We start from the raw sequence: 24489 nt of genomic DNA, 5'->3' as shown, positions 1-24489 counted from the left end.
GGTGGGGATTGGTTTCAGTGTGTGGGGAAGGGGTTTCAGTGTGAGGGGAAGATGTTTCACTGTGTAGGAATGGGTTTCAGTGCGTGGGGAAGGGGGTTCAGTGTGTGGGAAAGAGGTTTCAGAGTGTGGGGAATTGGTTTCAGTGTGTGGGGAAGGGGTTTCAGTGTGTGTGGAAGAGGTTGCAGTGTGTGGGGAATAGGTTTCAGTGTGTGGGGATGGGTTTCAGTGTGTGAGCGAGGGGTTTCAGTGTGTGGGGATGGGTTTCAGTGTGTGGGGAAGGGGTTTCAGTGTGTGGGGAAGAGGTTTCAGTCTGTGGGGATGGATTTCAGTGTGTGGGGAAGGGGTTTCAGTGTGTGGGGAAGTGGTTTCAGAGTGTGAGGAATTGGTTTCAGTCTGTGGGTAAGTGGTTTCAGTGTGTGGGGAAGAGGTTTCAGTGTGTGGGGAAGGGGTTTCAGTGTTTGGTGAAGGGGATACAGTGTGTGGGAAAGAGGTTTGAGTGTGTGGGGAAGGGGTTTCAGTGTGCGGGGAAGAGGTTTCTGTTTGTGGGGAATGGTTTCAGTCTGTGGCGAAGAGGTTTCAGTGTGTGGGAAGAGGTTTCAGTGTGTGGGAAAGGGTATCAGTGTGTGGGGATGGGTTTCAGTGTGTGGGGAAGGTGTTTCAGTGTGTGGGGATGGGTTTCAGTGTGTGGGGAATTGGTTTCAGTCTGTGGGGAAGGTGTTTCAGTGTGTGGGGAAGAGGTTTCAGAGTGTGGGGAATTGGTTTCAGTCTGTGGGGAAGGGGTTTCAGTGTGTGTGGAAGAGGTTGCAGTTTGTAGTGAATAGGTTTCAGTGTGTGGGGATGGGTTTCAGTGTGTGGGCAAGGGGTTTCAGTTCGTGGGGAAGCGGTTTCAGGGAGTGGGGAAGAGGTTTCAGTTTGTGGGGAAGGGTTTCAGTCTTAGGGTAAGAGCTTTCAGTGTGTGGGAAAGAGATTTCAATGTGTGCAGAAGGGGTTTCAATGTGTGGGGTAGTGGTTTCAGTGTGTGGGGAAGTGGTTTCAGTGAGTGGGTCAGAGGTTTCAGTGTGTGGGGAAGGGGTTTCAGTGTTTGCTGAAGGGGATACAGTGTGTGGGAAAGAGGTTTCAGTGTGTGAGGAAGGATTTCAGTCTGTGGCGAAGAGGTTTCAGTGTGAGTGGAAGAGGTTTCAGTGTGTGGGGAAGGGGTTTCAGTTTGTGGGGCAGAGGTTTCAGTTTGTGGGGAAGTGGCTTCAGTCTGTGGGGAAGGGGTTTCAGTGTGTGGGGAAGAGGTTTCAGTGTGTGGGGAAGGTGTTTCAGTGTGTGGATAAGGGGTTTCAGTGTGTGGGAAGAGGTTTCAGTTTGTGGGGAAGTGTTTTCAGTTTGTGGGGAAGTGGTTTCAGTCTGTGGGGAAGGGGTTTCAGTGTGTGGGGAAGAGGTTTCAGTGTGTGGGGAAGAGGTTTCAGTGTTTGGGGAAGAGGTTTCAGTCTGTGTGGAAGAGGTTGCTGTGCGTCGGGAAGCGGTTTCAGTGTGTGGGGAAGTGGTTTCAGTGTGTGGGCAAGGGTTTCAGTCAGTGGCGAAGAGGTTTCAGTGTATGGGGAAGAGGTTTCAGTGTGTGGGGAAGTGTTTCAGTGTGTGGGGATGGGTTTCAGTGTGTGGGGATGGGTTTCAGTGGGTGTGGAAGAAGTTTCACCGTGTGGGGAAGAGGTTTCAGTGTGCGGGGAAGATGGTTCAGTGTGTGGGAAAGAGGGTTCACTGTGTGCGGAAGGGGTTTCAGTCTGTGGGGAAGTGGTTTCAGTGTGTGGGGAAGAGGTTTCAGAGTGTGGGGAATTGGTTTCAGTCTGTGGTGAAGTGGTTTCAGTGAGTGGGTAAGAGGTTTCAGTGTGTGGGGAAGGGGTTTCAGTGTTTGGTGAAGGGGATACAGTGTGTGGGAAAGAGGTTTCAGTGTGCGGGGAAGTGGTTTCAGTGTGTGGGGAAGATGGTTCAGTGTGTGGGAAAGAGGGTTCACTGTGTGCGGAAGGGGTTTCAGTCTGTGGGGAAGTAGTTTCAGTGTGTGGGGAAGAGGTTTCAGAGTGTGGGGAATTGGTTTCAGTCTGTGGGGAAGTGGTTTCAGTGAGAGGGGAAGAGGTTTCTGTGTGTGGGGATGGGTTTCAGTGTGTGGGGAAGGGGTTTCAGTGTGAGGGGAAGATCTTTCAGTGTGTGTGGAAGGGGTTTCAGTGTGTGGGGAAGAGGTTTCAGTGTGTGGGGATGGGTTTCAGTGTGTGGGGAAGGGGTTTCAGTCTGTGGGGAAGAGGTTTCAGTGTGTGGGGAAGAGGTTTCAGTGTGTGGGGAAGATGTTTCAGTGTTAGGATAAGGTGTTTCAGTTTGTGGGAAGAGGTTTCAGTTTGTGGGGAAGAGGTTTCAGTGTGTGGGGAAGTGGTTTCAGTCTGTGGGGAAGGGGTTTCAGTGTGTGGGGAAGAGGTTTCAGTGTGTGGGGAAGGGGTTTTAGCATGTGGGGAAGGGGTTTCAGTGTGTGTGGAAGAGGTTGCTGTGTGTGGGGAATAGGTTTCAGTCTGTGGGGATGGGTTTCAGTGTGTGGGGAAGGGGTTTCAGTTCGTGGGGAAGGGGTTTCAGTCTGAGGGGAAGAGGTTTCAGTGTGTGGGGAAGGGTTTCAGTCTGTGGGGAAGAGCTTTCAGTGTGTGGGAAAGAGATTTCAGTGTGTGTGGAAGGGCTTTCAGTGTGTGGGGAAGTGGTTTCAGTGTGTGGGGAAGAGGTTTCAGAGTGTAGGGAATTGGTTTCAGTCTGTGGGGACGTGGTTTCAGTTAGTAGGTAAGAGGTTTCAGTGTGTGGGGAAGGGGTTTCAGTGTTTGGTGAAGGGGATACAGTGTGTGGGAAAGAGGTTTATATGTGTGAGGAAGGGTTTCAGTCTGTGGCTAAGAGGTTTCAGTGTGTGGGAAGAGGTTTCAGTGTGTGGGGAAGGGTATCAGTGTGTGGAGATGGGTTTCAGTGTGTGGGTATAGGTTTCAGTGTGTGGGGAAGGGGTTTCAGTGTGTGGGGAAGAGGTTTCAGTGTGTGGGAAAGGGGTTTCAGTGTGTGGGGAAGAGGTTTCAGAGTGTGAGGAATTGGTTTCAGTCTGTGGGGCAGTGGTTTCAGTGTGTGGGGAGGAGGTTTCAGTGTGTGAGGAAGGGGTTTCAGTGTTTGGTGAAGGGGATACAGTGTGTGATAAAGAGGTTTCAGTGTGCGGGGAAGGTGTTTCAGTTTGTGGGGAAGAGGTTTCAGTGTGTGGGGAAAGGTTTCAGTGTGTGGGGAAGAGGTTTCAGTGTGTGGGAAGAGGTTTCAGTGTGTGGGGAAGGGTATCAGTGTGTGGGGATGGGTTTCAGTGTGTGGGGAAGGTGTTTCAGTGGGTGGGGATTGGTTTCAGTGTGTGGGGAAGGGGTTGCAGTGTGAGGGGCAGATGTTTCAGTGTGTCGGGATGGGTTTCAGTGCGTGGGGAAGGGGTTTCAGTGTGTGGGAAAGAGTTTTCAGAGTGTGTGGAATTGGTTTCAGTGTGTGGGGAAGGGGTTTCAGTGTGTGTGGAAGAGGTTGCAGTGTGTGGGGAATAGGTTTCAGTGTGTGGGGATGGGTTTCAGTGTGTGAGGAAGGGGTTTCAGTTCGTGGGGAAGGGGTTTCAGTGTATGGGGAAGAGTTTTCAGTGTGTGGGGAAGGGTTTCAGTCTGTGGGGATGAGCTTTCAGTGTGTGGGAAAGAAATTTCAGTGTGTGCGGAAGGGGTTTCAGTGATTGGGGTAGTGGTTTCACTGTGTGGGGAAGATGTTTCAGAGTGTGGGGAAATGGTTTCAGTCTGTGGGGAAGTCGTTTCAGTGAGTGTGTAAGAGGTTTCAGTGTGTGGGGAAGGGGTTTCAGTGTTTGGTGAAGGGGATACAGTGTGTGGGAAAGAGGTTTCAGTGTGCAGGGAAGTGGTTTCAGTGTGTGGGGAAGATGGTTCAGTGTGTGGGAAAGATGGTTCACTGTGTGCGGAATGGGTTTCAGTCTGTGGGGAAGTAGTTTCAGTGTGTGGGGAAGAGGTTTCAGAGTGTGGGGAATTGGTTTCAGTCTGTGGGGAAGTGGTTTCATTGAGTGGGGAAGAGGTTTCAGTGTGTGGGGAAGGGGTTTCAGTGTTAGGATAAGGTGTTTCAGTTTGTGGGAAGAGGTTTCAGTTTGTGGGGAAGAGGTTTCAGTTTGTGGGGAAGGGGTTTCAGTGTGATGGGAAGATCTTTCAGTGTTTGGGGAAGGGGTTTCAGTGTGTAAGGAAGAGGTTTCAGTGTGTGGGAATGGGTTTCAGTGTGTGGGGAAGGGGTTTCAGTCTGTGGGGAAGAGGTTTCAGTGTGTGGGGAAGAGGTTTCAGTGTGTGGGGAAGGGGTTTCAGTGTTAGGATAAGGTGTTTCAGTTTGTGGGAAGAGGTTTAAGTTTGTGGGGAAGAGGTTTCAGTTTGTGGGGAAGTGGTTTCAGTCTGTGGGGAAGGGGTTTCAGTGTGTGGGGAAGAGGTTTCAGTGTGTGGGGAAGGGGTTTCAGAATGTGGGGAAGGGGTTTCAGTGTGTGTGGAAGAGGTTGCTGTGTGTGGGGAATAGGTTTCAGTGTGTGGGGATGGGTTTCAGTGTGTGGGGAAGGTGTTTCAGTTCGTGGGGAAGGGGTTTCAGTCTGTGGGGAAGAGGTTTCAGTGTGCGGGGAAGGGTTTCAGTCTGTGGGGAAGAGCTTTCAGTGTGTGGGAAAGAGATTTCAGTGTGTGTGGAAGGGCTTTCAGTGTGTGGGGAAGTGGTTTCAGTGTGTGGCAAAGAGGTTTCAGAGTGTGGGGAATTGGTTTCAGTCTGCGGGAAGTGGTTTCAGTTAGTAGGTAAGAGGTTTCAGTGTGTGGGGAAGGGGTTTCAGTGTTTGGTGAAGGGGATACAGTGTGTGGGAAAGAGGTTTATGTGTGTGAGGAAGGGTTTCAGTCTGTGGCTAAGAGGTTTCAGTGTGTGGGAAGAGGTTTCAGTGTGTGGGGAAGGGTATCAGTGTGTGGAGATGGTTTTCAGTGTGTGGGGAAGGGGTTTCAGTGTGTGGGGATGGGTTTCAGTGTGTGGGGAAGGGGTTTCAGTGTGTGGGGAAGAGGTTTCAGTGTGTGGGGATGGGTTTCAGTGTGTGGGGAAGGGGTTTCAGTGTGTGGGGAAGATGGTTCAGTGTGTGGGAAAGAGGGTTCACTGTGTGCGGAAGGGGTTTCAGTCTGTGGGGAAGTAGTTTCAGTGTGCAGGGAAGATGTTTCAGAGTGTGGGGGATTGGTTTCAGTCTGTGGGGAAGTGGTTTCAGTGAGTGGGTAAGAGTTTTCAGTGTGTGGGGAAGGGGTTTCAGTGTTTTCTGAAGGGGATACAGTGTGTGGTAAAGAGGTTTCAGTGTGTGAGGATGGGTTTCAGTCTGTGGCGAAGAGGTTTCAGTGTGTGGGAAGAGTTTTCAGTGTGTGGGGAAGGGTATCAGTGTGTGGAGATGGGTTTCAGTGTGTGAGCGAGGGGTTTCAGTGTGTGGGGATGGGTTTCAGTGTGTGGGGAAGGGGTTTCAGTGTGTGGGGAAGAGGTTACAGTCTGTGTGGATGGATTTCAGTGTGTGGGGAAGGGGTTTCAGTGTGTGGGGAAGTGGTTTCAGAGTGTGAGGAATTGGTTTCAGTCTGTGGGGAAGTGGTCTCAGTGTGTGGGGAAGAGGTTTCAGTGTGTGGGGAAGTGGTTTCAGTGTTTGGTGAAGGGGATACAGTGTGTGGGAATGAGGTTTCAGTGTGCGGGGAAGGGGTTTCAGTGTGCGGGGAAGAGGTTTCTGTGTGTGGGGAATGGTTTCAGTCTGTGGCGAAGAGGTTTCAGTGTGTGGGAAGAGGTTTCAGTGTGTGGGGAAGGGTATCAGTGTGTGGGGATGGGTTTCAGTGTATGGGGAAGGTGTTTCAGTGTGTGGGGATGGGTTTCAGTGTGTGGGGAATTGGTTTCAGTCTGTGGGGAAGGTGTTTCAGTGTGTGGGGAAGAGGTTTCAGAGTGTGGGGGATTGGTTTCAGTCTGTGGGGAAGGGGTTTCAGTGTGTGTGGAAGAGGTTGCAGTTTGTAGTGAATAGGTTTCAGTGTGTGGGGATGGTTTTCAGTGTGTGGGCAAGGGGTTTCAGTTCGTGGGGAAGGGGTTTCAGTGTGTGGGGAAGAGGTTTCAGTTTGTGGGGAAGGGTTTCAGTCTGAGGGTAAGAGCTTTCAGTGTGTGGGAAAGAGATTTCAATGTGTGCAGAAGGGGTTTCAATGTGTGGGGTAGTGGTTTCAGTGTGTGGGGAAGTGGTTTCAGTGAGTGGGTAAGAGGTTTCAGTGTGTGGGGAAGGGGATTCAGTGTTTGCTGAAGGGGATACAGTGTGTGGGAAAGAGGTTTCAGTGTGTGAGGAAGGATTTCACTCTGTGGCGAAGAGGTTTCAGTGTGAGTGGAAGAGGTTTCAGTGTGTGGGGAAGGGGTTTCAGTTTGTGGGGCAGAGGTTTCAGTTTGTGGGGAAGTGGCTTCAGTCTGTGGGGAAGGGGTTTCAGTGTGTGGGGAAGAGGTTTCAGTGTGTGGGGAAGGTGTTTCAGTGTGTGGATAAGGGGTTTCAGTGTGTGGGAAGAGGTTTCAGTTTGTGGGGAAGTGTTTTCAGTTTGTGGGGAAGTGGTTTCAGTCTGTGGGGAAGGGGTTTCAGTCTGTGTGGAAGAGGTTGCTGTGCGTGGGGAAGAGGTTTCAGTGTGCGGGGAAGATGGTTCAGTGTGTGGGAAAGAGGGTTCACTGTGTGCGGAAGGGGTTTCAGTCTGTGGGGAAGTGGTTTCAGTGTGTGGGGAAGAGGTTTCAGAGTGTGGGGAATTGGTTTCAGTCTGTGGGGAAGTGGTTTCAGTTAGTAGGTAAGAGGTTTCAGTGTGTGGGGAAGGGGTTTCAGTGTTTGGTGAAGGGGATACAGTGTGTGGGAAAGAGGTTTATGTGTGTGAGGAAGGGTTTCAGTCTGTGGCTAAGAGGTTTCAGTGTGTGGGAAGAGGTTTCAGTGTGTGGGGAAGGGTATCAGTGTGTGGGGAAGAGGTTTCAGTGTGTGGGAAAGGGGTTTCAGTGTGTGGGGAAGAGGTTTCAGAGTGTGAGGAATTGGTTTCAGTCTGTGGGGCAGTGGTTTCAGTGTGTGGGGAGGAGGTTTCAGTGTGTGAGGAAGGGGTTTCAGTGTTTGGTGAAGGGGATACAGTGTGTGATAAAGAGGTTTCAGTGTGCGGGGAAGGTGTTTCAGTTTGTGGGGAAGAGGTTTCAGTGTGTGGGGAAAGGTTTCAGTGTGTGGGGAAGAGGTTTCAGTGTGTGGGAAGAGGTTTCAGTGTGTGGGGAAGGGTATCAGTGTGTGGGGATGGGTTTCAGTGTGTGGGGAAGGTGTTTCAGTGGGTGGGGATTGGTTTCAGTGTGTGGGGAAGGGGTTGCAGTGTGAGGGGCAGATGTTTCAGTGTGTCGGGATGGGTTTCAGTGCGTGGAGAAGGGGTTTCAGTGTGTGGGAAAGAGTTTTAAGAGTGTGTGGAATTGGTTTCAGTGTGTGGTGAAGGGGTTTCAGTGTGTGTGGAAGAGGTTGCAGTGTGTGGGGAATAGGTTTCAGTGTGTGGGGATGGGTTTCAGTGTGTGAGGAAGGGGTTTCAGTTCGTGGGGAAGGGGTTTCAGTGTGTGGGGAAGAGTTTTCAGTGTGTGGGGAAGGGTTTCAGTCTGTGGGGATGAGCTTTCAGTGTGTGGGAAAGAAATTTCAGTGTGTGCGGAAGGGGTTTCAGTGATTGGGGTAGTGGTTTCACTGTGTGGGGAAGATGTTTCAGAGTGTGGGGATATGGTTTCAGTCTGTGGGGAAGTGGTTTCAGTGAGTGGGTAAGAGGTTTCAGTGTGTGGGGAAGGGGTTTCAGTGTTTGGTGAAGGGGATACAGTGTGTGGGAAAGAGGTTTCAGTGTGCGGGGAAGTGGTTTCAGTGTGTGGGTAAGATGGTTCAGTGTGTGGGAAAGATGGTTCACTGTGTGCGGAAGGGGTTTCAGTCTGTGGGGAAGTAGTTTCAGTGTGTGGGGAAGAGGTTTCAGAGTGTGGGGAATTGGTTTCAGTCTGTGGGGAAGTGGTTTCATTGAGTGGGGAAGAGGTTTCAGTGTGTGGGGATGGGTTTCAGTGTGTGGGGAAGGGGTTTCAGTGTGAGGGGAAGATCTTTCAGTGTGTGGGGAAGGGGTTTCAGTGTGTAAGGAAGAGGTTTCAGTGTGTGGGAATGGGTTTCAGTGTGTGGGGAAGGGGTTTCAGTCTGTGGGGAAGAGGTTTCAGTGTGTGGGGAAGAGGTTTCAGTGTGTGGGGAAGGGGTTTCAGTGTTAGGATAAGGTGTTTCAGTTTGTGGGAAGAGGTTTCAGTTTGTGGGGAAGAGGTTTCAGTTTGTGGGGAAGTGGTTTCAGTCTGTGAGGAAGGGGTTTCAGTGTGTGGGGAAGAGGTTTCAGTGTGTGGGGAAGGGGTTTCAGAATGTGGGGAAGGGGTTTCAGTGTGTGTGGAAGAGGTTGCTGTGTGTGGGGAATAGGTTTCAGTGTGTGGGGATGGGTTTCAGTGTGTGGGGAAGGTGTTTCAGTTCGTGGGGAAGGGGTTTCAGTCTGTGGGGAAGAGGTTTCAGTGTGCGGGGAAGGGTTTCAGTCTGTGGGGAAGAGCTTTCAGTGTGTGGGAAAGAGATTTCAGTGTGTGTGGAAGGGCTTTCAGTGTGTGGGGAAGTGGTTTCAGTGTGTGGCAAAGAGGTTTCAGAGTGTGGGGAATTGGTTTCAGTCTGCGGGAAGTGGTTTCAGTTAGTAGGTAAGAGGTTTCAGTGTGTGGGGAAGGGGTTTCAGTGTTTGGTGAAGGGGATACAGTGTGTGGGAAAGAGGTTTATGTGTGTGAGGAAGGGTTTCAGTCTGTGGCTAAGAGGTTTCAGTGTGTGGGAAGAGGTTTCAGTGTGTGGGGAAGGGTATCAGTGTGTGGAGATGGTTTTCAGTGTGTGGGGAAGGGGTTTCAGTGTGTGGGGATGGGTTTCAGTGTGTGGGGAAGGGGTTTCAGTGTGTGGGGAAGAGGTTTCAGTGTGTGGGGATGGGGTTCAGTGTGTGGGGAAGGGGTTTCAGTGTGTGGGGAAGATGGTTCAGTGTGTGGGAAAGAGGGTTCACTGTGTGCGGAAGGGGTTTCAGTCTGTGGGGAAGTAGTTTCAGTGTGCAGGGAAGCGGTTTCAGAGTGTGGGGAATTGGTTTCAGTCTGTGGGGAAGTGGTTTCAGTGAGTGGGTAAGAGTTTTCAGTGTGTGGGGAAGGGGTTTCAGTGTTTTCTGAAGGGGATACAGTGTGTGGTAAAGAGGTTTCAGTGTGTGAGGATGGGTTTCAGTCTGTGGCGAAGAGGTTTCAGTGTGTGGGAAGAGTTTTCAGTGTGTGGGGAAGGGTATCAGTGTGTGGAGATGGGTTTCAGTGTGTGAGCGAGGGGTTTCAGTGTGTGGGGATGGGTTTCAGTGTGTGGGGAAGGGGTTTCAGTGTGTGGGGAAGAGGTTACAGTCTGTGTGGATGGATTTCAGTGTGTGGGGAAGGGGTTTCAGTGTGTGGGGAAGTGGTTTCAGAGTGTGAGGAATTGGTTTCAGTCTGTGGGGAAGTGGTCTCAGTGTGTGGGGAAGAGGTTTCAGTGTGTGGGGAAGTGGTTTCAGTGTTTGGTGAAGGGGATACAGTGTGTGGGAATGAGGTTTCAGTGTGCGGGGAAGGGGTTTCAGTGTGCGGGGAAGAGGTTTCTGTGTGTGGGGAATGGTTTCAGTCTGTGGCGAAGAGGTTTCAGTGTGTGGGAAGAGGTTTCAGTGTGTGGGGAAGGGTATCAGTGTGTGGGGATGGGTTTCAGTGTGTGGGGAAGGTGTTTCAGTGTGTGGGGATGGGTTTCAGTGTGTGGGGAATTGGTTTCAGTCTGTGGGGAAGGTGTTTCAGTGTGTGGGGAAGAGGTTTCAGAGTGTGGGGAATTGGTTTCAGTCTGTGGGGAAGGAGTTTCAGTGTGTGTGGAAGAGGTTGCAGTTTGTAGTGAATAGGTTTCAGTGTGTGGGGATGGTTTTCAGTGTGTGGGCAAGGGGTTTCAGTTCGTGGGGAAGGGGTTTCAGTGTGTGGGGAAGAGGTTTCAGTTTGTGGGGAAGGGTTTCAGTCTGAGGGTAAGAGCTTTCAGTGTGTGGGAAAGAGATTTCAATGTGTGCAGAAGGGGTTTCAATGTGTGGGGTAGTGGTTTCAGTGTGTGGGGAAGTGGTTTCAGTGAGTGGGTAAGAGGTTTCAGTGTGTGGGGAAGGGGTTTCAGTGTTTGCTGAAGGGGATACAGTGTGTGGGAAAGAGGTTTCAGTGTGTGAGGAAGGATTTCAGTCTGTGGCGAAGAGGTTTCTGTGTGAGTGGAAGAGGTTTCAGTGTGTGGGGAAGGGGTTTCAGTTTGTGGGGCAGAGGTTTCAGTTTGTGGGGAAGTGGCTTCAGTCTGTGGGGAAGGGGTTTCAGTGTGTGGGGAAGAGGTTTCAGTGTGTGGGGAAGGTGTTTCAGTGTGTGGATAAGGGGTTTCAGTGTGTGGGAAGAGGTTTCAGTTTGTGGGGAAGTGTTTTCAGTTTGTGGGGAAGTGGTTTCAGTCTGTGGGGAAGGGGTTTCAGTGTGTGGGGAAGAGGTTTCAGTGTGTGGGGAAGAGGTTTCAGTGTTTGGGGAAGAGGTTTCAGTCTGTGTGGAAGAGGTTGCTGTGCGTGGGGAAGCGGTTTCAGTGTGTGGGGAAGTGGTTTCAGTGTGTGGGCAAGGGTTTCAGTCAGTGGCGAAGAGGTTTCAGTGTATGGGGAAGAGGTTTCAGTGTGTGGGGAAGTGTTTCAGTGTGTGGGGATGGGTTTCAGTGTGTGGGGATGGGTTTCAGTGGGTGTGGAAGAAGTTTCACCGTGTGGGGAAGAGGTTTCAGTGTGCGGGGAAGATGGTTCAGTGTGTGGGAAAGAGGGTTCACTGTGTGCGGAAGGGGTTTCAGTCTGTGGGGAAGTGGTTTCAGTGTGTGGGGAAGAGGTTTCAGAGTGTGGGGAATTGGTTTCAGTCTGTGGGGAAGTGGTTTCAGTGAGTGGGTAAGAGGTTTCAGTGTGTGGGGAAGGGGTTTCATTGTTTGGTGAAGGGGATACAGTGTGTGGGAAAGAGGTTTCAGTGTGCGGGGACGTGGTTTCAGTGTGTGGGGAAGATGGTTCAGTGTGTGGGAAAGAGGGTTCACTGTGTGTGGAAGGGGTTTCAGTCTGTGGGGAAGTAGTTTCAGTGTGTGGGGAAGAGGTTTCAGAGTGTGGGGAATTGGTTTCAGTCTGTGGGGAAGTGTTTTCAGTGAGAGGGGAAGAGGTTTCTGTGTGTGGGGATGGGTTTCAGTGTGTGGGGAAGGGGTTTCAGTGTGAGGGGAAGATCTTTCAGTGTGTGTGGAAGGGGTTTCAGTGTGTGGGGAAGAGGTTTCAGTGTGTGGGGATGGGTTTCAGTGTGTGGGGAAGGGGTTTCAGTCTGTGGGGAAGAGGTTTCAGTGTGTGGGGAAGAGGTTTCAGTGTGTGGGGAAGGGGTTTCAGTGTTAGGATAAGGTGTTTCAGTTTGTGGGAAGAGGTTTCAGTTTGTGGGGAAGAGGTTTCAGTGTGTGGGGAAGTGGTTTCAGTGTGTGTTGAAGGGGTTTCAGTGTGTGGGGAAGAGGTTTCAGTGTGTGGGGAAGGGGTTTCAGAATGTGGGGAACGGGTTTCAGTGTGTGTGGAAGAGATTGCTGTGTGTGGGGTATAGGTTTCAGTGTGTGGGGATGAGTTTCAGTGTGTGGGGAAGGGGTTTCAGTTCGTGGGGAAGGGGTTTCAGTCTGTGGGGAAGAGGTTTCAGTGTGTGGGGAAGGGTTTCAGTCTGTGGGGAAGAGCTTTCAGTGTGTGGGAAAGAGATTTCAGTGTGTGTGGAAGGGCTTTCAGTGTGTGGGGAAGTGGTTTCAGTGTGTGGGGAAGAGGTTTCAGAGTGTAGGGAATTGGTTTCAGTCTGTGGGGAAGTGGTTTCAGTTAGTAGGTAAGAGGTTTCAGTGTGTGGGGAAGGGGTTTCAGTGTTTGGTGAAGGGGATACAGTGTGTGGGAAAGAGGTTTATGTGTGTGAGGAAGGGTTTCAGTCTGTGGCTAAGAGGTTTCAGTGTGTGGGAAGAGGTTTCAGTGTGTGGGGAAGGGTATCAGTGTGTGGAGATAGGTTTCAGTGTGTGGGGATGGGTTTCAGTGTGTGGGGAAGGGGTTTCAGTGTGTGGGGAAGAGGTTTCAGTGTGTGGGAAAGGGGTTTCAGTGTGTGGGGAAGAGGTATCAGAGTGTGAGGAATTGGTTTCAGTCTGTGGGGAAGTGGTTTCAGTGTGTGGGGAGGAGGTTTCAGTGTGTGAGGAAGGGGTTTCAGTGTTTGGTGAAGGGGATACAGTGTGTGATAAAGAGGTTTCAGTGTGCGGGGAAGGTGTTTCAGTTTGTGGGGAAGAGGTTTCAGTGTGTGGGGAAAGGTTTCAGTGTGTGGGGAAGAGGTTTCAGTGTGTGGGAAGAGGTTTCAGTGTGTGGGGAAGGGTATCAGTGTGTGGGGATGGGTTTCAGTGTGTGGGGAAGGTGTTTCAGTGGGTGGGGATTGGTTTCAGTGTGTGGGGAAGGGGTTTCAGTGTGAGGGGAAGATGTTTCAGTGTGTCGGGATGGGTTTCAGTGCGTGGGGAAGGGGTTTCAGTGTGTGGGAAAGAGTTTTCAGAGTCTGGGGAATTGGTTTCAGTCTGTGGGGAAGTGGTTTCAGTTAGTAGGTAAGAGGTTTCAGTGTGTGGGGAAGGGGTTTCAGTGTTTGGTGAAGGGGATACAGTGTGTGGGAAAGAGGTTTATGTGTGTGAGGAAGGGTTTCAGTCTGTGGCTAAGAGGTTTCAGTGTGTGGGAAGAGGTTTCAGTGTGTGGGGAAGGGTATCAGTGTGTGGAGATGGGTTTCAGTGTGTGGGGATGGGTTTCAGTGTGTGGGGAAGGGGTTTCAGTGTTTGGGGAAGAGGTTTCAGTGTGTGGGAAAGGGGTTTCAGTGTGTGGGGAAGAGGTTTCAGAGTGTGAGGAATTGATTTCATTCTGTGGGGAAGTGGTTTCAGTGTGTGGGGAGGAGGTTTCAGTGTGTGAGGAAGGGGTTTCAGTGTTTGGTGAAGGGGATACAGTGTGTGATAAAGAGGTTTCAGTGTGCGGGGAAGGTGTTTCAGTTTGTGGGGAAGAGGTTTCAGTGTGTGGGGAAAGGTTTCAGTGTGTGGGGAAGAGGTTTCAGTGTGTGGGAAGAGGTTTCAGTGTGTGGGGAAGGGTATCAGTGTGTGGGGATGGGTTTCAGTGTGTGGGGAAGGTGTTTCAGTGGGTGGGGATTGGTTTCAGTGTGTGGGGAAGGGGTTTCAGTGTGAGGGGAAGATGTTTCAGTGTGTCGGGATGGGTTTCAGTGCGTGGGGAAGGGGTTTCAGTGTGTGGGAAAGAGTTTTCAGAGTCTGGGGAATTGGTTTCAGTCTGTGGGGAAGTGGTTTCAGTTAGTAGGTAAGAGGTTTCAGTGTGTGGGGAAGGGGTTTCAGTGTTTGGTGAAGGGGATACAGTGTGTGGGAAAGAGGTTTATGTGTGTGAGGAAGGGTTTCAGTCTGTGGCTCAGAGGTTTCAGTGTGTGGGAAGAGGTTTCAGTGTGTGGGGAAGGGTATCAGTGTGTGGAGATGGGTTTCAGTGTGTGGGGATGGGTTTCAGTGTGTGGGGAAGGGGTTTCAGTGTGTGGGGAAGAGGTTTCAGTGTGTGGGAAAGGGGTTTCAGTGTGTGGGGAAGAGGTTTCAGAGTGTGAGGAATTGATTTCATTCTGTGGGGATGTGGATTCAGTGTGTGGGGAGGAGGTTTCAGTGTGTGAGGAAGGGGTTTCAGTGTTTGGTGAAGGGGATACAGTGTGTGATAAAGAGGTTTCAGTGTGCGGGGAAGGTGTTTCAGTTTGTGGGGAAGAGGTTTCAGTGTGTGGGGAAAGGTTTCAGTGTGTGGGGAAGAGGTTTCAGTGTGTGGGAAGAGGTTTCAGTGTGTGGGGAAGGGTATCAGTGTGTGGGGATGGGTTTCAGTGTGTGGGGAAGGTGTTTCAGTGGGTGGGGATTGGTTTCAGTGTGTGGGGAAGGGGTTTCAGTGTGAGGGGAAGATGTTTCAGTGTGTCGGGATGGGTTTCAGTGCGTGGGGAAGGGGTTTCAGTGTGTGTGGAAGAGGTTGCAGTGTGTGGGGAATAGGTTTCAGTTCGTGGGGAAGGGGTTTCAGTGTGTGGGGAAGAGTTTTCAGTGTGTGGGGAAGGGTTTCAGTCTGTGGGGAAGAGCTTTCAGTGTGTGGGAAAGAAATTTCAGTGTGTGCGGAAGGGGTTTCAGTGTTTGGTGAAGGGGATACAGTGTGTGATAAAGAGGTTTCAGTGTGCGGGGAAGGTGTTTCAGTTTGTGGGGAAGAGGTTTCAGTGTGTGGGGAAAGGTTTCAGTGTGTGGGGAAGAGGTTTCAGTGTGTGGGAAGAGGTTTCAGTGTGTGGGGAAGGGTATCAGTGTGTGGGGATGGGTTTCAGTGTGTGGGGAAGGTGTTTCAGTGGGTGGGGATTGGTTTCAGTGTGTGGGGAAGGGGTTTCAGTGTGAGGGGAAGATGTTTCAGTGTGTCGGGATGGGTTTCAGTGCGTGGGGAAGGGGTTTCAGTGTGTGTGGAAGAGGTTGCAGTGTGTGGGGAATAGGTTTCAGTTCGTGGGGAAGGGGTTTCAGTGTGTGGGGAAGAGTTTTCAGTGTGTGGGGAAGGGTTTCAGTGTGTGGGGAAGAGCTTTCAGTGTGTGGGAAAGAAATTTCAGTGTGTGCGGAAGGGGTTTCAGTGTTTGGGGTAGTGGTTTCACTGTGTGGGGAAGATGTTTCAGAGTGTGGGGAAATGGTTTCAGTCTGTGGGGAAGTGGTTTCAGTGAGTGGGTAAGAGGTTTCAGTGTGTGGGGAAGGGGTTTCAGTGTTTGGTGAAGGGGATACAGTGTGTGGGAAAGAGGTTTCAGTGTGCGGGGAAGTGGTTTCAGTGTGTGGGGAAGATGGTTCAGTGTGTGGGAAAGATGGTTCACTGTGTGCGGAAGGGGTTTCAGTCTGTGGGGAAGTAGTTTCAGTGTGTGGGGAAGAGGTTTCAGAGTGTGGGGAATTGGTTTCAGTCTGTGGGGAAGTGGTTTCATTGAGTGGGGAAGAGGTTTCAGTGTGTGGGGATGGGTTTCAGTGTGTGGGGAAGGGGTTTCAGTGTGAGGGGAAGATCTTTCAGTGTGTGGGGAAGGGGTTTCAGTGTGTAAGGAAGAGGTTTCAGTGTGTGGGAATGGGTTTCAGTGTGTGGGGAAGGGGTTTCAGTCTGTGGGGAAGAGGTTTCAGTGTGTGGGGAAGAGGTTTCAGTGTGTGGGGAAGGGGTTTCAGTGTTAGGATAAGGTGTTTCAGTTTGTGGGAAGAGTTTCAGTTTGTGGGGAAGAGGTTTCAGTTTGTGGGGAAGTGGTTTCAGTCTGTGGGGAAGGGGTTTCAGTGTGTGGGGAAGAGGTTTCAGTGTGTGGGGAAGGGGTTTCAGAATGTGGGGAAGGGGTTTCAGTGTGTGTGGAAGAGGTTGCTGTGTGTGGGGAATAGGTTTCAGTGTGTGGGGATCGGTTTCAGTGTGTGGGGAAGGTGTTTCAGTTCGTGGGGAAGGGGTTTCAGTCTGTGGGGAAGAGGTTTCAGTGTGTGGGGAAGGGTTTCAGTCTGTGGGGAAGAGCTTTCAGTGTGTGGGAAAGAGATTTCAGTGTGTGTGGAAGGGCTTTCAGTGTGTGGGGAAGTGGTTTCAGTGTGTGGCGAAGAGGTTTCAGAGTGTGGGGAATTGGTTTCAGTCTGTGGGGAAGTGGTTTCAGTTAGTGGGTAAGAGGTTTCAGTGTGTGGGGAAGGGGTTTCAGTGTTTGGTGAAGGGGATACAGTGTGTGGGAAAGAGGTTTATGTGTGTGAGGAAGGTTTTCAGTCTGTGGCTAAGAGGTTTCAGTGTGTGGAGATGGTTTTAGTGTGTGGGGAAGGGGTTTCAGTGTGTGGGGATTGGTTTCAGTGTGTGGCGAAGGGGTTTCAGTGTGTGGGGAAGAGGTTTCAGTGTGTGGGGATGGGTTTCAGTGTGTGGGGAAGGGGTTTCAGTGTGTGGGGAAGAGGATTCAGTGTGTGAGGAAGGGGTTTCAGTGTTTGGTGAAGGGGATACAGTGTGTGATAAAGAGGTTTCAGTGTGCGGGGAAGGTGTTTCAGTATGTGGGGAAGAGGTTTCAGTGTGTGGGGAAAGGTTTCATTGTGTGGGGAAGAGGTTTCAGTGTGTGGGAAGAGGTTTCAGTGTGAGGGGAAGGGTATCAGTGTGTGGGGATGGATTTCAGTGTGTGGGGAAGGTGTTTCAGTGTGTGGGGATGGGTTTCAGTGTGTGGGGAAGGGATTTCAGTGTGAGGGGAAGATGTTTCAGTGTGTAGGGATGGGTTTCAGCGCGTGGGGAAGGTGTTTCAGTGTGTGGGGAAGAGGTTTCTGTGTGTGTGGAAGAGGTTGCAGTGTGTGGGGAATAGGTTTCAGTGTGTGGGGATGGGTTTCAGTGTGTGAGGAAGGGGTTTCAGTTCGTGGGGAAGGGGTTTCAGTGTGTGGGGAAGAGTTTTCAGTGTGTGGGGAAGGGTTTCAGTCTGTGGGGAAGAGCTTACAGTGCGTGGGAAAGAAATTTCAGTGTTTGCGGAAGGGGTTTCAGTGTGTGGGGTAGTGGTTTCACTGTGTGGGGAAGAGGTTTCAGAGTGTGGGGAATTGGTTTCAGTGTTTGATGAAGGGGACACAGTGTGTTGGAAAGATGTTTCAGTGTGTGAGGAAGGGTTTCAGTATGTGGGAAGAGGTTTCAGTGTGTGGGGAAGGGTATCAGTGTGTGGGGATGGGTTTCAGTGTGTGGGGAAGGGGTTTCAGTGTGAGGGGAAGAGGTTTCAGTGTGTGGGGATGGGTTTCAGTGCTTGGGGATGGGGTTTCAGTGTTTGGGGAAAAGGTTTCAGAGTGTGGGGAATTGGTTTCAGTCTGTGGGGAAGGGGTTTCAGTGTGTGTGGAAGAGGTTGCAGTGTGTGGGGAATAGGTTTCAGTGTGTGGGAATGGGTTTCAGTGTATGTGGAAGGGGTTTGAGTTCGTGCGGAAGGGGGTTCAGTGTGTGGGGAAGAGGTTTCAGTGTGTGGGGAAGGGTTTCAGTCTGTGGGGAAGAGCTTTCAGTGTGTGGGAAAGAGATTTCAGCGTGTGCGGAAGGGGTTTCAGTGTGTGGGGTAGTAGTTTCAGTGAGTGGGGAAGAGGTTTCAGAGTGTGGGGAATTGGTTTCAGTCTGTGGGGAAGTGGTTTCAGTCTGTGGGGAAGAGGTTTCAGTGTGTGGGGAAGAGGTTTCAGTGTGTGGGGAAGGGGTTTCAGTGTTAGGATAAGGTGTTTCAGTTTGAGGGAAGAGGTTTCAGTTTGTGGGGAAGAGGTTTCAGTTTGTGGGGAAGTGGTTTCAGTCTGTGGGGAAGGGGTTTCAGTGTGTGGGGAAGAGGTTTCAGTGTGTGGGGAAGGGGTTTCAGAATGTGGGGAAGGGGTTTCAGTGTGTGTGGAAGAGGTTGCTGTGTGTGGGGAATAGGTTTCAGTGTGTGGGGATGGGTTTCAGTGTGTGGGGAAGGTGTTTCAGTTCGTGGGGAATGGGTTTCAGTCTGTGGGGAAGAGGTTTCAGTGTGTGGGGAAGGGTTTCAGTCTGTGGGGAAGAGCTTTCAGTGTGTGGGAAAGAGATTTCAGTGTGTGTGGAAGGGCTTTCAGTGTGTGGGGAAGTGGTTTCAGTGTGTGGGGAAGAGGTTTCAGAGTGTGGGGAATTGGTTTCAGTCTGTGGGGAAGTGGTTTCAGTTAGTGGGTAAGAGGTTTCAGTGTGTGGGGAAGGGGTTTCAGTGTTTGGTGAAGGGGATACAGTGTGTGGGAAAGAAGTTTATGTGTGTGAGGAAGGGTTTCAGTCTGTGGCTAAGAGGTTTCAGTGTGTGGGAAGAGGTTTCAGTGTGTGGGGAAGGGTATCAGTGTGTGGAGATGGTTTTCAGTGTGTGGGGAAGGGGTTTCAGTGTGTGGGGATGGGTTTCAGTGTGTGGGGATGGGTTTCAGTGTGTGGGGAAGGGGTTTCAGTGTGTGGGGAAGAGGTTTCAGAGTGTGAGGAATTGGTTTCAGTCTGTGGGGAAGTGGTTTCAGTGTGTGGGGAAGAGGTTTCAGTGTGTGAGGAAGGGGTTTCAGTGTTTGGTGAAGGGGATACAGTGTGTGATAAAGAGGTTTCAGTGTGCGGGGAAGGTGTTTCAGTGTGTGGGGAAGAGTTTTCAGTGTGTGGGGAAAGGTTTCATTGTGTGGGGAAGAGGTTTCAGTGTGTGGGAAGAGGTTTCAGTGTGAGGGGAAGGGTATCAGTGTCTGGGGATGGGTTTCAGTGTGTGGGGCAGGTGTTTCAGTGTGTGGGGATGGGTTTCAGTGTGTGGGGAAGGGGTTTCAGTGTGAGGGGAAGATGTTTCAGTGTGTAGGGATGGGTTTCAGCGCGTGGGGAAGGGGTTTCAGTGCGTGGGGAAGAGGTTTCAGTGTGTGTGGAAGAGGTTGCAGTGTGTGGGGAATAGGTTTCAGTGTGTGGGGATGGGTTTCAGTGTGTGAGGAAGGGGTTTCAGTTCGTGGGGAAGGGGTTTCAGTGTGTGGGGAAGAGTTTTCAGTGTGTGGGGAAGGGTTTCAGTCTGTGGGGAAGAGCTTTCAGTGCGTGGGAAAGAAATTTCAGTGTTTGCGGAAGGGGTTTCAGTGTGTGGGGTAGTGGTTTCACTGTGTGGGGAAGAGGTTTCAGAGTGTGGGGAATTGGTTTCAGTCTGTGGGGAAGTGGTTTCAGTGAGTGGGTAAGAGGTTTCAGTGTGTTGGGAAAGGGTTTCAGTGTTTGATGAAGGGGATACAGTGTGTTGGAAAGATGTTTCAGTGTGTGAGGAAGGGTTTCAGTATGTGGGAAGAGGTTTCAGTGTGTGGGGATGGGTTTCAGTGTGTGGGGAAGGGGTTTCAGTGTGAGGGGAAGAGGTTTCAGTGTGTGGGGATGGGTTTGAGTGCTTGGGGATGGGGTTTCAGTGATTGGGGAAAAGGTTTCAGAGTGTGGGGAATTGGTTTCAGTCTGTGGGGAAGGGGTTTCAGTGTGTGTGGAAGAGGTTGCAGTGTGTGGGGAATAGGTTTCAGTGTGTGGGAATGGGTTTCAGTGTGTGTGGAAGGGGTTTGAGTTCGTGTGGAAGGGGGTTCAGAGTGTGGGGAAGAGGTTTCAGTGTATGGGGAAGGGGTTCAGTCTATGGGGAAGAGCTTTCAGTGTGTGGGAAAGAGATTTCAGCGTGTGCGGAAGGGGTTTCAGTGTGTGGGGTAGTAGTTTCAGTGAGTGGGGAAGAGGTTTCAGAATGTGGGGAATTGGTTTCAGTCTGTGGGGAAGTGGTTTCAGTGAGTGGGAAAGAGGTTTTAGTGTTTGCTGAAGGGGATACAGTGTGTGGGAAAGAGGTTTCAGTGTGTGAGGAAGGGATTCAGTCTGTGGCGAAGAGTTTTCAGTGTGAGTGGAAGGGGTTTCAGTGTGTGGGGAAGAGGTTTCAGTGTGTGGGGAAGGGGTTTCAGTGTCTGGCTAAGGGGTTTCAGTGTGTGGGAAGAGGTTTCAGTTTGTGGGGCAGAGGTTTCAGTTTGTGTGGAAGTGGTTCCATTCTGTGTGGAAGGGGTTTCAGTGTGTGGGGAAGAGGTTTCAGTGAGTGGGGAAGGGGTTTCAGTGTGTGGATAAGGGGTTTCAGTGTGTGGGAAGAGGTTTCAGTTTGTGGGGAAGAGGTTTCAGTTTGTGGGGAAGTGGTTTCAGTCTGTGGGGAAGGGGTTTCAGTTTGTTGGCTAGAGGTTTCAGTGTGTGGGGAAGAGGTTTCAGTGTTTGGGGAAGAGGTTTCACCGTGTGCGGAAGGGGTTTCAGTGTGTGGGGAAGTGGTTTCAATGTGTGGGGTAGAGGTTTCAGAGTGTGGGGAATTGGTTTCAGTCTGTGGGGCTGGGTTTCAGTGTGTGGGGAAGAGGTTTCAGTGTGTGGGGATGGGTTTCAGTGGGTGTGGAAGAAGTTTCAGCGTGTGGGGAAGAGGTTTCAGTGTGTGGGGAAGATGGTTCAGTGTGTGTGGAAGAGGTTTCAGTGCGTGGGGAAGGAGTTTCAGTGTGTGTGGAAGATGTTTCAGTGTGTGGGGAAGAGGTTTTAGTGTGTGGGGAAGAGGTTTCAGTGTGTGTGGAAGGGGTTTCAGTTCGCGGGGAAGGTGTTTCAGTGTTTGGGGAAGAGGTTTCAGTGTGTGGGGAAGTGTTTCAGTCTGTGGGGAAGAGCTTTCAGTGTGTGGGAAAGAGGTTTCACCGCGTGCGGAAGGGGTTTCAGTGTGTGTGGAAGTGGTTTCAATGTGTGGGGTAGAGGTTTCAGAGTGTGGGGAATTGGTTTCAGTCTGTGGGAAAGTGGTTTCAGTGAGTGGGTGAGAGGTTTCAATGTGTGGGGAAGGGGTTTCAGTGTTTGGTGAAGGGGATACAGTGTGTGGGAAAGAGGTTTCAGTGTGCGGGGAAGGGGTTTCAGTGTGTGGGGAAGAGGTTTCAGTGTGTGGGGAAGGGTTTCCGTCTGTGGCGAAGATGTTTCAGTGTGTGGGAAGAGGTTTCAGTGTGTGGTGCAGGGTATCAGTGTGTGGGGAAGAGGCTTCAGTGTGTGGGGATGGGTTTCAGTGTGTGGGGAAGGGGTTTCAGTCTGTGGGGAAGAGGTTTCAGTGTGTGGGGAAGAGGTTTCAGTGTGTGGGGAAGGGGTTTCAGTTTTAGGATAAGGGGTTTCAGTGTGTGGGGAAGAGGTTTCAGTGCGTGGGGAAGGGTTTCAGTGTGTGGTGAAGGGTATCAGTGTGTGGGGATGGGTTTCAGTGTGTGGGGAAGGTGTTTCAGTGTGTGGGGATGGGTTTCAGTGTGTGGGGAAGGGGTTTCAGTGTGAGTGGAAGAGGTTTCAATGTCTGGGGTAGGGTTTCAGTGTGAGGGGACGAGTCTTCAGTGTGTGGGGATGGGTTTCAGTGTGTGGGGAAGGGGTTTCAGTCTGTGGGGAAGAGGTTTCAGTGTGTGGGGAAAAGGTTTCAGTGTGTGGGGAAGGGGTTTCAGTGTTTGGGGAAGAGGTTTCAGTGTGTGGGGAATTGGTTTCAGTCTGTGGGGAAGTGGTTGCAGTGTATGGGGAATAGGTTTCAGTTTGTGGGGATGGGTTTCAGTGTGTGGGGAAGGGGTTTCAGTTCGTGGGGAAGGGATTTCAATGCGTGGGGAAGAGGTTTCAGTGTGTGGGGAAGGGTTTCAGTCTGAGGGGAAGAGCTTTCAGTGTGTGGGAAAGAGATTTCAGTGTGTGCGGAAGGGGTTTCAGTGTGTGGGTAAGAGGTTTCAGTGTGTGGAGAAGGGGTTTCAGTGTTTGCTGAAGGGGATACAGTGTGTGGGAAAGAGGTTTCAGTGTGTGAGGAAGGGTTTCAGTCTGTGGCGAAGAGGTTTCAGTGTGAGTGGAAGAGGTTTCAGTGTGTGGGGAAGGGGTTTCATTTTGTGGGGCAGAGGTTTCAGTTTGTGGGGAAGTGGTTTCAGTCTGTGGGGAAGGGGTTTCTGTGTGTGGGGAAGAGGTTTCAGTTGGTGGGGAAGGTGTTTCAGTGTGTGGATAAGGGGTTTCAGTGTGTGGGAAGATGTTTCAGTTTGTGGGGAAGATGTTTCAGTTTGTGGGGAAGTGGTTTCAGCCTGTGGGGAAGGGGTTTCAGTGTGTGGGGAAGAGGTTTCAGTGTGTGGGGAAGAGGTTTCATTGTTTGGGGAAGAGGTTTCAGTGTGTGTGGAAGAGGTTTCTGTGCGTGGGGAAGCAGTTTCAGTGTGTGGGGAAGTGGTTTCAGTGTGTGGGCAAGGGTTTCAGTCTGTGGTGAAGAGGTTTCAGTGTGTGGGGAAGAGGTTTCAGTGTGTGGGGAAGTGTTTCAGTGTGTGGGGATGGGTTTCAGTGTGTGGGGAAGGTGTTCCAGTGTGTGGGGATGGGTTTCAGTGGGTGTGGAAGAAGTTTCAGCGTGTGGGGAAGAGGTTTCAGTGTGTGGGGAAGATGGTTCAGTGTGTGTGGAAGAGGTTTCAGTGCTTGGGGAAGGAGTTTCAGTGTGTGTGGATGATGTTTCAGTGTGTGGGGAAATGGTTTCAGTGTGTGGGGAAGAGGTTTCAGTGTGTGGGGAAGTGTTTCAGTCTGTGGGGAAGAGCTTTCAGTGTGTGGGAAAGAGGTTTCACTGCGTGCGGAAGGGGTTTCAGTGTGTGGGGAAGTGGTTTCAGTGAGTGGGGAAGAGGTTTCAGAGTGTGGGGAATTGGTTTCAGTCTGTGGGGAAGTGGTTTCAGTGAGTGGGTGAGAGGTTTCAGTGTGTGGGGAAGGGTTTTCAGTGATTGGTGAAGGGGATACAGTGTGTGGGAAAGAGGTCTCAGTGTGCGGGGAAGGGGTTTCAGTGTGTGGGGAAGAGGTTTCAGTGTGTGGGGAAGGGTTTCAGTCTGTGGCGAAGATGTTTCAGTGTGTGGGAAGAGGTTTCAGTGTGTAGGGAAGGGTATCAGTGTTTGGGGATGGGTTTCAGTGTGTGGGGACAATGTTTCAGTGTGTGGGGATGGGTTTCAGGGTTTGGGGAAGGGGTTTCAGTGTGAGGGGAAGATGTTTCAGTGTGTGGGGAAGGCGTTTAGGTGTGAGGGGAAGTGTTTTCAGTGTGTGGGTATGGGTTTCAGTGTGTGGGGAAGAGGATTCAGTGTGTGGGGAAGGGGTTTCAGTGTGTGGATAAGGTGTTGCAGTGTGTGGGAAGAGGTTTCAGTTTGTGGGGAAGTGGTTTCAGTTTCTGGGGAAGTGATTTCAATTTGTGGGGAAGGGGTTTCAGTGTGTGGGGAAGAGGCTTCAGTTTGTGGGGAACGGGTTTCAGAGTGTGTGGAAGAGGTTGCAGTGTGTGGGGAAGAGGTTTCAGTGTGTGGGGATGGGTTTCACTGTGTGGGAAAGGGGTTTCAGTTCGTGGGGAAGGGGTTTCAGTGTGTGGGGAAGATGTTTCAGTGTGCGGGGAAGGGGTTTCAGAGTGTGTGGAAGAGGTTGCAGTGTGTGGGGAAGAGGTTTCAGTGTGTGGGGATGGGTTTCAGTGTGTGGGGAAGTGGTTTCAGTGAGTGGGTAAGAGGTTTCAGTGTGTGGGGAAGGGGTTTCAGTGTTTGGTGAAGGGGATACAGTGTGTGGGAAAGAGGTTTCAGTGTGTGGGGAAGGATTTCAGTCTGTAGCGAAGAGGTTGCAGTGTGTGGGAAGAGGTTTCAGTGTGTGGGGAAGGGTATCAGTGTGTGGGGATGGGTTTCAGTGTGTGGGGAAGGGGTTTCAGTGTGTGGGGATGGGTTTCAGTGTGTGGGGAAGTGGTTTCAGTGTGTGCGGAAGAGGTTTCAGTGTGTGGGGATGGGTTTCAGTGTGTGGGGAAGGGGTTTCAGTGTGTGGGGAAGAGGTTTCAGAGTGTGGGGAATTTGTTTCAGTCTGTGGAGAGGTGGTTTCATGTGTGTGGGGAAGAGTTTTCAGTGTGTGGGGAATGGGTTTCACTGTTTGGTGACGGGGATACAGTGTGTGGGAAAGAGGTTTCAGTGTGCGGGGAAGGGGCTGCAGTGTCTGGGGAAGAGGTTTCAGTGTGTGGGGAAGGGTTTCAGTCTGTGGCGAAGAGGTTTCAGTGTGTGGGAAGAGGTTTCAGTGAGTGGGGAAGGGTATCAGTGTCTGGGGATGGGTTTCAGTGTGTGGGGAAGGTGTTTCAGTGTGTGGGGATGGGTTTCAGTGTGTGGGGAAGAGGTTTCAGAGTGTGTGGAAGGGGTTTCAGTGTGAGGGGAAGAGTCTTCAGTGTGTGGGGATGGGTTTCAGTGTGTGGTGAAGGGGTTTCAGTCTGTGGGGAAGAGGTTTCAGTGTGTGGGGAATAGGTTTCAGTGTGTGGGGAAGGGGTTTCAGTGTTTGGGGAAGAGGTTTCAGAGTGTGGGGAATTGGTTTCAGTCTGTGGGGAAGTGGTTGCAGTGTATGGGGAGTAGGTTTCAGTTTGTGGGGATGGGTTTTAGTGTGTGGGGAAGGGGTTTCAGTTCGTGGGGAAGGGATTTCAATGTGTGGGGAAGAGGTTTCAGTGTGTGGGGAAGGGTTTCAGTCTGAGGGGAAGAGCTTTCAGTGTGTGGGAAAGAGATTTCAGTGTGTGCGGAAGGGGTTTCAGTGTGTGGGTAAGAGGTTTCAGTGTGTGGAGAAGGGCTTTCAGTGTTTGCTGAAGGGGATACAGTGTGTGGGAAAGAGGTTTCAGTGTGTGAGGAAGGGTTTCAGTCTGTGGCGAAGAGGTTTCAGTGTGAGTGGAAGAGGTTTCAGTGTGTGGGGAAGGGGTTTCATTTTGTGGGGCAGAGGTTTCAGTTTGTGGGGAAGTGGTTTCAGTCTGTGGGGAAGGGGTTTCTGTGTGTGGGGAAGAGGTTTCAGTTGGTGGGGAAGGTGTTTCAGTGTGTGGATAAGGGGTTTCAGTGTGTGGGAAGAGGTTTCAGTTTGTGGGGAAGAGGTTTCAGTTTGTGGGGAAGTGGTTTCAGTG

The sequence above is a fragment of the Heterodontus francisci genome, chromosome 22, assembly GCF_036365525.1.
Source record: "Heterodontus francisci isolate sHetFra1 chromosome 22, sHetFra1.hap1, whole genome shotgun sequence".
Classification (NCBI taxonomy): domain Eukaryota; kingdom Metazoa; phylum Chordata; class Chondrichthyes; order Heterodontiformes; family Heterodontidae; genus Heterodontus; species Heterodontus francisci.
This window is presented reverse-complemented; position numbering follows the sequence as displayed.